The 11294-nt window shown below is 34.1% G+C and overlaps 1 pseudogene; it reads right to left on the reverse strand.

The window, feature by feature from the left end:
- Positions 1–2268: 2268 nt before the first annotated feature.
- On the reverse strand, positions 2269–10382 carry LOC100438369 (pancreatic alpha-amylase-like; annotated as a pseudogene).
- Positions 10383–11294: the final 912 nt, after the last annotated feature.

Consider the following 11294-nt stretch of genomic DNA (forward strand, 5'->3'; position numbering starts at 1 on the left):
ATAGTTCATGCTAAGGACTGTATGAAGAGATAAAGTTGTTGAGCTAAGAGAGAGAAATCAGAAAATATCCTGGGTTTCTAAGCTATAAGAAAATAATGTAGTAAAAGGTTTATGCAAGGAAAGAAAAATGAAGGTTCCACTTTACATATGTTAATTATGAGATGTCTGTGGAACATGGAAGTGGTGATAACAAGCATCTGATGGAAATATGAGGCTGAAGTCCAAGTTCTGATCTAAAGATATCTAGGTGTCCAGAGAAAATATTTGTTTAAAATCCATGGAAATGATTCCAATCACCAAGAGAAGAGAAGATAAAGAAGAGAAATAGATAAAAGTTAGGACTTAGGTGGAACAGAATAAGGTGATCCAGTTTAAAAAAAAAAAAAACCTGAAAAATTGCAATCAGTGAGACAGAAGGAATCCAGGAGAGTAAAATAACATGACGAAAGGAAGATAGAAAGAGAAAGTGACCCACCATCTTGAATACTGCTATGAAGTGGTTTAAGGTGAGGATAGAGAAACATATTGGACAGGTAACAAAAATGTCATTGATGATGTTGACAAGAGCAGATTGAATGAAGTGATAATGGTGAAAACTGGACAGTAGAGAGATGAATAATGACCAAGGCTGAGGACATGGAGACAGTGTGATAAAAAGAGATGTTTAATTAGGAGAGGGGGCAAGGAAATGAGCAAAGAAATATACCAAGAAGAATATCTGAGGGCGGTCATAGATGTTTTTAATTGCAAGACTGTAATACATGTAATCCAGGATGACTAATGCAGAAGAAAGGGAAAGCCTGCTAAATCAAAAGAAGGAGGATAATCTAAAATCATCCAAAAGATAAAAATGGAATGGTATCATTACCATAAGCAGAGAAAATAGCCTTTCTTAGGATGAGGTTTACTTTCTTTATTATAATAGGAGAAAAAAAGGAAAATGCTAGGGGAAGATGCAGGACAGCTTTCCAAGTGGCCTTGGAGCAACCCAGTTTTTCCCCCTCTTTAACTTGTGCTTCTCAAGAATAGCTGTAGAATAAGCTGGGAATGCAACATCCTGAGATAAGTCTCAGACTCTCTTACTGTGTCTCTTAGAACAGCATTTCCTTAAGTGCTTTAGCCCAGTGTATCATGTGATGCCTGGGTTATAAAACACGGGGCAGGCTTCTTTCAAGGGTCCCTCAGCTGTGGTACAAATAGGGCATGTGTAAATGAGACTCCACCACCCTTGGCAAAGGGTCTGAATCTTGGGAAGCTGGCTGCTCATGAACCCCAGGCCTCTGTGTTGCTTGATGCATATTTGTCAGCAATAAACCTGCTTCATGCAACTTTTTGCATGTATGTTCTAAATCACTGGACTCAATCAAGTGGTAGAAACTGCAGCCAAAGATGCAGTGAGCCGAAGTGGTACCAATGCACAATGAATCTGCTTTGTGGCAAGGACAATTTATAGGTGAAAAGAATAGACAGTTTCTGAGTTGTGGCCTCTATGCTCTCATTTAAGCATAAATAAAACAACTGAGAGTTATAAGGAAACCTAGATGAGAGCCCTAATGAATTCCATATGTAAAGTCAAGATGAAGAAGAATGAATAGGTAGAGAATTGGGAAGAAAATCCAGAATACAAGGTGTCATGAAAGCTGTAAATAAATATCCATATTGTAGAATAAGAAAAGCGACAAATAGTCATAAACCCTAATTCTAAGCAATTAGCAAAAAAGTGAAAAAGAAGAAAGACTATAAAGTAGGAGAAGATTCCAGTGAGCTCAATAGAATTGAGAACTGTAGATTGTATAATTTAGGTTTCTTCTATTTTTTAACCTTATTAATAGCAAAAGTACTTGCATATTATAAAAACCATACAACAGGCATAATTTTGCATGGGAATCAACATTAAACCAGCTATCCCTAACAATCTGATAAAAATACTTATTGGAAGAATTATAGAATGACAGAAATTAAAGGTACACAGCTGGGTAAATGATGCTAATGACAACAAACATATTGGTTAAGATGTTTTTCTGAGTTCATAGGTTAAATAGGTTGAAGTCAGTCTTCTAAAGCATAACAACATGCTGACTGCAATTATCTTATAATTATTCAATATTTAAGTGGGATTTTAATACTATTGATTTTTTTCTGAATTTTTCAAGTTGATTACTAATTAGAGCTTTTACTAAAAATTAATTAAATATAGGTATTACTGTATATGTAAGAAAAGAAACACACTTGGCAATTGTTTTGAGTATATGCATTTAATTTTAAATTTTATAATTTAGATTCAGCATGTATTGCAATAAATGGATCTTCAGAAGATTTGCTAATAGAAAACTGAGCTTTGCCATCATCAGAAACATAGATTTTAATACCTGTGTAATTGCCATTAATTTTACCTCCAGAAATGACATCACAGTATGTGCCAGCAGGAAGACCAGCTTGCAAAGTTAAAGAAAATGACCTGTAAAATAAAGCTTCAGATTTAACTTCCATACAATGAAAATAAAGAATATAGAGTAAGACAAACAGCATAACTTTATGTTGTAGAACCCTAAGCAGTGAAGTCTCATTAAGAAGAACACCCATATGCCTCTCTAATAGCTGGAAATAGCTTTCTCAGGACCAAAAGTAACCTTACAGAAAACCTAGCAATTCCTTGGTCAGTAATGAAAATATTACCAAAACATCAAAGTTGAAGAATGTCACTGAAGATTGGCAGGAACGCTCACACATTGATAAAAGTGCTACCAGGTAAAATCAAATTTGTTCTCAGCTGAATTTAATATCAATTACTTTGAAAAATTTAAAGAGTTATTTCTTAGCCTCCTTTTTTTCCCATGGGGTCAAAAAGAATTTGGGATGTACATAGAAACAATCTAGCATGTCTGTGAAGAAGTGATAATTTGAAATATAAAGCTTTTTTACAAAAATTTACTTTGGTATATTAATCCAGAAAAGAAAAAAAATGAAAGAACTAGACATGGGCTTTCTTTGGCAGGAAAGAGATTAACTTGACTTATATATTTATGTGTTTATTTATTTTTTATCAGTGAAATATAATTTATACTAGAATGAGCTCAGTATGAGTATCAGTTGGCTTTGGACAGAGACAATTCAACTGTTTGCAAGGAGGTCTTCTGAGCTATATGTTAGGGAATCTTTTATACTACATGAAAGAATATAAGAATCACAGATGAAAGGCCAATAATGAGAAGATTCAGAACTAAAACTCAAATCTCCTGAAGCAAATCACTAACCACAAGATCCATATTATTTATACATATCCTTTAAAAATGCTATTTATCACAAGGAGAAAGAGAAGGGAAGAAAGTATACCAAAAAACTAGATAGAGCAGTCATTGAGAAAAACAGTTAGAAATAAAGATATTTTAGTACTGAGCCAGCATTTTTCCATGATTAAGAAAGCAGTATTATAAGACACATTCTTCTAATGATTTCACAATTCTTTTATTAATTACTTTGTGTATTTTGTGGCATGTGTAGGTGAACATATGCGGGTGCACAGAAAGGATTCTGCTTACAACAGAAAGCCCTTATGAAAACAGGAGAATGAGAGTAACAGCCATCATCCTTTTGCTTCTGCCATTTTTGATCTCTATTGTCTTCTTGCTCCACTGACTAAATGATTTTTCAGATATGATAAAAGTCAATGAACAGAAAAGAAAAAGAATAAACCAAGAACATACTGGTATAAAATATTATTTCTAATAGATATTTACTTACCAGTCACCATTGTTGAAAACAATGAATCCTCTGTTTCCTCTCCCAAAAGCCACTTGGTTGCTCCCATTATCATACCAGTATGTAAAAGGCTGCCCATCCACTACATTGCGGAAAATAACCATGTTCCTAAAAACACAATACCATATAAAATGTTGACATTCTTAAACTTCGACTGTTTGAAATAAAATGCTATGGAAAATTTACTATTAGAGGACATGTCTAAATACATATTCTCACCTTGTTTGGGGCCATCAATGTTCACAGACCCAGTCATTGCAACAAGTAGTGTCTGGATTAATAGGAACTTCTGTAATTACTCCATTATCATTTGGTGTCCCAATCCAATCATTAACATCCTTAATTAGAGGGGAAAAAGCCAAATTTTAACATACATATATTTACCTCTTCCTTCTCCTTTACATCAAACACAACCTATCCTGTTACTTGTATCTCTGCAGTCAGTGATTTTATCTAGACTCCAATGCCTTCATTAATGTTTACAGCCCTTTACTGGGTATTCATCATCTCTCTATCCTCTGGTTCTCTTTTGCCATATTTCAAACAAAGGTAACAAATTTTTATCCTCTCCTTTTCATTCCAAGGCACTGCAAGGCTTCTTTGCTGTCACTCAGGCTGGTGTACAGTGGCATGATCATAGATCACTGCAGGCTTGATCTCCCAGGCTCAAGTGATCCACCCATCTCAGCCTCCCAAGTAGCTAAGATTGTTGGTGCACACCACCACACCCAGCTAATTTTTTTAACATTGTCAGTAGAGACGAAGTCTTGCTAGCTTGCCCACATACATGTTGAACTCCTCAGGTCAGCTGATCTTCTTGCCTGGCCTCCAAAAGTGGTGGTACTACAGGTGTGAGCCACTGCACCTGGCCTGAAAAGGCTTCTTAACATCACTGTAAGCCATGCAATGTCTTTGAAATGGGAAGGGCATTAGTACCAGAAACACCAGAATTAAAACATAGGCTCTATTAATAGCAGCTAAGAAAATTTAATCAATATGCACAATTTCTCTGTGTCTCAGGTTCCTCATCTGTAAAATGGGATTATTGTTTTTTTGCTATAAAGATTAAGTAAGACATGTGCTAAATAAATATTAGAGTCCCTCATGCTTCTTTTTAGATAAATGTGCTAAACAATACATCTGAACTTTTTTATAAATTGATCACATTCTTCATATTATGTTTTTCTTACTGTCACTTTAAAAAATCTTAATTAAAAAAAAACAGAGTAACCCTATTAAGTTTTTTAGTGTTGACCTTAGAATCATGTCATATGGTGAAAAGTGAACAAAACTAAGAGTTTTTAGCATGCAGCAGTGCTGGCAAAGTGGAAATGTTATAGCAATAGAAAAAATAAAAATACTCTCTGATCCCTAACATCAGAAATAAGACCAATTAGTAGAAATTATGAGAAGTTGGCTGAATATAAAGGTACACCTTCTAAATATTAAAGCTGTTTAACCATATAATCAGTTGCTATACAAAGCACCACACTTCTCAAACTGAAAGGAATTTAAAAAAAGCTAGCTAGATATCCATGTGTCTCATAGGAAGGAGGAATTTCTACTTTGGATGTGAAGTCTCTGTATGATGCTGTTTCTGAACCCTTTAGTTTAAAAGAAAACCTTCTACTAGCTTTCCAAATATCTTTACAATGTTATTTCTGTGTTCGTTTTTGAAACTACTCATCAGATTGATGTCTTTACGATAATCCCAAATATTATTCTCATTCTTACCTTTCTTGTAATACTCTCTAAATTTCTATTCTTTAGTACATATCATTTCCTTCCTCTTATAAGTTACTTTCCCTATTTAACTCAGCTCAACTGAATCATTACTTGGTATTCCATATAACTTTTTAAAAGTATTTAACAAACATTTATGTTGTTTTCACTATGGGCAGATGATGTTTTAAATTCTCTACAAGATTTGACATGCATAATCTTTCTGTCAACCCTAAGGTAGGTACATATTCAAAGTATATATTTTACTCCCTGTGTCTAGCTCTTATTTTTAAGATTTTTTTTTTCCTTGTGGTCTAGGGGCATGTTTCTCATATCTCTGAAAAAGCTTGCATAGTCTTTGTCAACGGAGAATATAAAGTGTATGCCTTTAATATAACCTTCATTACTAAAACCACAGCCCTGTATCAGGTTTACAATTAATTAAATATTTGTTGAATAAATAAATACTTAATAGTTGTCATATTAAGTTAGAAGAAGATTGCCTCCTTTTTCTTGAGAAAAGGATATTTTGAACAACTCTAAAACTTACTTTTCCATTTTCAAAATGTCTTGGACAATGGTAGCTTGACATTACTCGTGTAATTCTATAAGGATGCACAAGCATAAATCCAACAGCCATTTTATACAGTCTGAAAGTTACATAAATATGTTGTCATAGAATATCAGAATATTCTTACCATCATTAAAAGATGTGTTAAAAAATAGAGAACTTGGTTTTCTACCTAGCATCCCAGAACGTAAGAATAGAGGCTCCTCCAGCCCCATGTCCTTGTTGATTGTCATGGTTATCCACAAAGACAAGCACTCTCTCAGAAGGCATGAAACCCTAACCTTCTCCCCCGTTCTTATTTTTGAAAAATAAGATATACGTTGATGTATCATTTCACAATAGTTTGAGAGCAACTTAACTGTGCATCTCTTTCTGTATGGCATGGCATCTGAAGATTAAATTCTTTCTCTAATTTGATGTTTATTCTGTAAGATATATATACATATATACACACACAAACACACACTCACATATATATACACACACACTGCATACACTCACACGTGTGTAATCTACATATATAGTCCACATTTGTTTATACATGTATGGAATACTTATATTCATATTAGAAATCTAAGATTTTTGTTATTAAAACAATTCCTTTCAGAGGTTTCAGCACATTATAATTTAGAGGCACTACAGAAGGATCAATATCCGTATCACATTATACAGAATGTCAAACTAGATTAAAATAAGGCTTCAATGCTGTATTTTTATTGTACTATAAAAAATTTAATATTTTCAATTCATATAATATATGTAAATTCTATAGTATGGACATTTTGTACATACTTTATAAATGATAGGATCATTTTAATAATAACCTGTCTTTAAAAGATTATATGCAAACATCAGTCAAATTCAGTATATTCATCTTGTACTTAGACGAAAACTCCTAGGATAGGTTTAGTGTTCCTAGGCATGCTGTCTTGTGACAGACACTCTAAATACAAAAGATGATTGATTACAGTTAAGGGCACTAGAATACTTACCATTAACAACTGACTCCTTGATAGTTGTCTGAATAAGAATGTTCCAGAAGATAACTCACACTGGGGTAGTATGACTAATAGATGTATGAAATCATTCAGGAGAAAAATTGTATTTATTTACTTTAAGACATCTTCTCTCCATTCCACTTGCGAATAATTGTGCTGAGTTTTGCAACATACTTGAATTCTGTCACGCGGCCATTTCCAAAGTAGTCACTGCTGTTAATTGGCTCACCACCCAGATAAATTGCCTAGTAAAAATTTAGGAAAAAATAATACTTTGCATAAGGAATTTAAAGCATTTTAACCAATAAGTTGATATTATATAAAAAATAGCTTTCAGCTATTTCTGATTTGTTTTAGTCTTGTTGTGTTTTGTTCTTTAGAGACAGGATCTTGCTATATCATCCAGGATTGTCCCAAACTCCAGGCCTCAAGCAATCCTCCTGCCTCACCCTCCCAAAGTGCTGAGATTACATGCAACAGCTACCACGCCTGGTCCTATTTGTTATATGAAATTCTCAAAACAGTTTTCTTATTCTTATTATCTCAACAGGTAATATTCTTATATTCTTTTTTTTGATAAAGTGTACACTACAATATTGAAAGAAACATAATGTCAAAGTTACCTGTTGTCCTGTGAGAATACATACCTAATTTTTAGTCTTGCACATCAGTGATAATAATAACAGCTCACATAAATACAACATTTACTATCTGTGGGACATTTCTTGATAAATATTAACTCATTTCATTTTCCAAAGAAAGTAAAGACATAACTATTATCAGTATCCTACATTCTGTGTACCTCCATAAAACATGTTGTGATAAACAATTAGATATGCTGTATGTGAAGAAGAGGAGGTTGAAGAACACTGTTTTATGTAAATGTCTCATTCCTTATCCAACATAAATTGCATTTTTAATTAAACCTTCCATTAATTTTCTAATGAATAAGATGATATTTTATATGCATATAAGTATTGATGTACCTACTGGTAAATGAAAGATTTACTTCCTTAAGGGAATAAGCTACTGTTTAGATTATGCAGTTTGTCCAAAATTGCCTTTATGTCTCCAGGCCACACACGCTTGGAAGCATCAAGTCTGCACCCTGCAACACCAATGTCAATGAGATGGTTCATATATTCGGCAATCTTGGAATGCACATAATCTTTCTCCAGTGCAAGATCAAGAAGACCAGACAGACGACAATCTCTGACCTGTTGAGGTAAAAATGTTATGATTGATTCATAAAAAGTCATTTTTCACCTGAGAATCCAATTGATTATTCATTTATTCCGTGATTCCTAAAGAGATATTCTATAGTGACTTCCTTGCATTGTGCACTGAGGATGCTCACCTTCTACTATAGATGTATCTTGGAAATATTCTCTAATAGGAAATAGGGAACTTAGGAAATAAAGTCGATGAGCTTTTCAATAGGTTAGGAGCTTTTTAAAAGTGGGCAAACGTGTATTGATTAAAATCTTAAATCAATATTTAAAGGTTTTAAAATATGGATTTGTTTTTCTTAAAGTAGTCAAACTTGTTAACCTGTGTCCCTAAGAGATCTAAATTCATATTTAAAATGAAGTTCAAAGTTCAGTTGGCTACATGTCTACAAGAAAAGGCATGTATCACTCCTTATTCAGATCACTCTCACAAAAAAATTACCTGAGTGTCACCGTTATACTTCTCAATATCTCCACTTCCAGTTTTATGTTTACCATCATTAAAATCCCATCCAGAATACAGGACTGCTGGAAAGTCCCTACTTCCAGTGTTGAAGTAACTTCCACAGGTACTGCTTGTTCCTGCACTCACAGCATTACCGCACCTATGATTAATTACAGCATCCACATAAATACCAACCTAGAAAGCAAAGTTTCTACTTCAGGGTGACTTACGGAGAGGTAGAAATTTAAAGAATTATTGATTAAATATATAGTGTATTAATACAACTCCAAAATATTTCACAATATCTTATAACTATTTTCCTACAAGATCAAAAATCAACTGTGAAAGGAAAGTAATGTGAACTAAACACCTATATTCAGTCTAGACACTTGGTCAAATATCTATAGGAATGATAAACTGAGAGAACCAGAAACTACCATAAACAGGAGGAAATGCAAAAAGCCCATTTTGGGGAGACAAAACTCAGATGAGACTGGAAAGGTTAATGTTTTGGAAATTTCAGTGGGTCACCAGGAGAAAGCCTGTACTCTCTACTAAGCCTTTGAAGACAAATAGAGTAGCTTTTCATCTGAAATTCTGCTCCTCATTAAATTGAGAAGCAAGCTATTTACCACAAAAAACCCAAGAACTAGGGATGGAGACAAAAGTCACCTAAAAATGTGAGCAAATATTGTAACTGGTATTAAAATTCCTCACCGGAAAACTCTTTCCAGGAAATATGGATAGTTATAAGGGTTAAAAATCCATATTTTGCTTTAGAAGTATACTCTGCTATAAACTTTAACTTATCTCTTTAGTAGATAGAGAGGACATACACAAATATTTACAAAAGTTGAACATAAAGCAACAGTTAATTTTTAAGTTTTAAAGTATGAAGTAAATTTTTAAAAAATATGGAAAACTTTCTGCTCAAAAGGAGCAAGATAGAAGAGAGAGAAATCTTTTTCCTATCTGTTATTTTTAAAGGAACTAGAATTCACTTACCCCAACGTTGTTGCATCTAGTCGCCATGTTTCTAAATTCATCTTCATTTCCAGATCTTCTGTATAATTTATAGCTAACTGGTTGGTATCTTTCCCACCAAGGTCTGAAAGGGTTGTGAATTGCAGCATTTTCACTTGGTGGAGAGACATAAAATTTAAACAGTCTTCATAAGTACCAAACTCTTACTGCGTATCATTGAATGTTCTAGAAACTAATCAATAATATAAAAAATTCTTGAATCTTGGTATACGCAGCTATCTCTTGAAAATATTACCAGCACATAAGAGGGCTCTTGTTGAAGAAAGATTATCCCAGAAACAAAATATAAAGTTGCCAAGAATACTACATTGTTTTTTCCTCAGAAAACTCTTTTACTTAGAATACTTACTTGTGAAGTAAAATGGTGCCCAAGCTGCACAGATAATATCAGAATACTGTTTACTACAAGCACAATGAATTCTGCAATTGATGCTATGAATCATACCCACCTGAACCCCTCCAAATCCCTTGGGAGCTAAATATCGCTCACATTCAAGAGCAATATCAACCCATCGCCATTCAAACAGATGAACAATAGATGTTCATCCTTGTTGTGTATTTGGGGAATACTGAGCCCAGCAGAACCCGATGGTGAAAAGCAACCGAAAGAACATGTTGCTTTGAAGTTGTCAGTATCCTTTCCAGAAACTATTTATATTCCTGTAAGAAGCACATTTTACAATGTAAATATTAGCATGAATGAATACTTGAGTGCAAACCGTTTATTCATAATCTGAAAATGATTATCAATAATAACTCTAACTGGTGAAGAACATCAAAAAGTCTCTCATGGAAATCATCTAAATGACCTCTTAGACATTAATGTTTCTTTTTTTTTTTTTTTTTTGCATATGGCAGCAGTTTTATTTTTCCTTACACAATGACATGTTGCTGGGGCCTAATGTTCTCACATAACAGTAGAAAACCAAAATTTGTTGCTATCTCTTTAAAGATCGAGAACTGCATACTAAAAAACTTTCCATAAATTAAAAGGATGAGTACATTTACACGTATAAATGCAAACTGCTTCCAACTCAAGGCATGTAACAGCCCACGGTGTCCTGGGAGACAACATAAGCTAAGAAAGGAAACTGGGTCCTATGGCTTTGACTTTCCAACCCTGACAGACCAACAGAACAGAAACAACTGGTTCAGGAGCCCTTACCAGCCTCTACATAAATCCCAGAACACTCAGCCCTGACACATTAATACCCTGCAGAGATCAGAGTCTGCCGGCCACACAGACTCACCAAGCCAGACTTGTCTTCCACAAGCATGATTTTAGCCATGAAGTGACCAAGCCACATGTACTAAACACTGACATCAAAGATATGTACACATACCAAGGGAACAGTTAACTTGAATACCAAGGTCAAAATCAGCAACAAGTTCTACAAGCCAGTGCTGATATTGAGAGGAGAGAAACACCTTCTCCTCTTCTTTTATATTGTTTTCTATTCAGTAAAAACAACAAGGAAGTAAAACCAAAGGCATGAAACCAGGCCTGGGCCTGATTGGCCTAAACC

Source organism: Pongo abelii, chromosome 1 (assembly GCF_028885655.2).
Source record: "Pongo abelii isolate AG06213 chromosome 1, NHGRI_mPonAbe1-v2.0_pri, whole genome shotgun sequence".
Taxonomy (NCBI): domain Eukaryota; kingdom Metazoa; phylum Chordata; class Mammalia; order Primates; family Hominidae; genus Pongo; species Pongo abelii.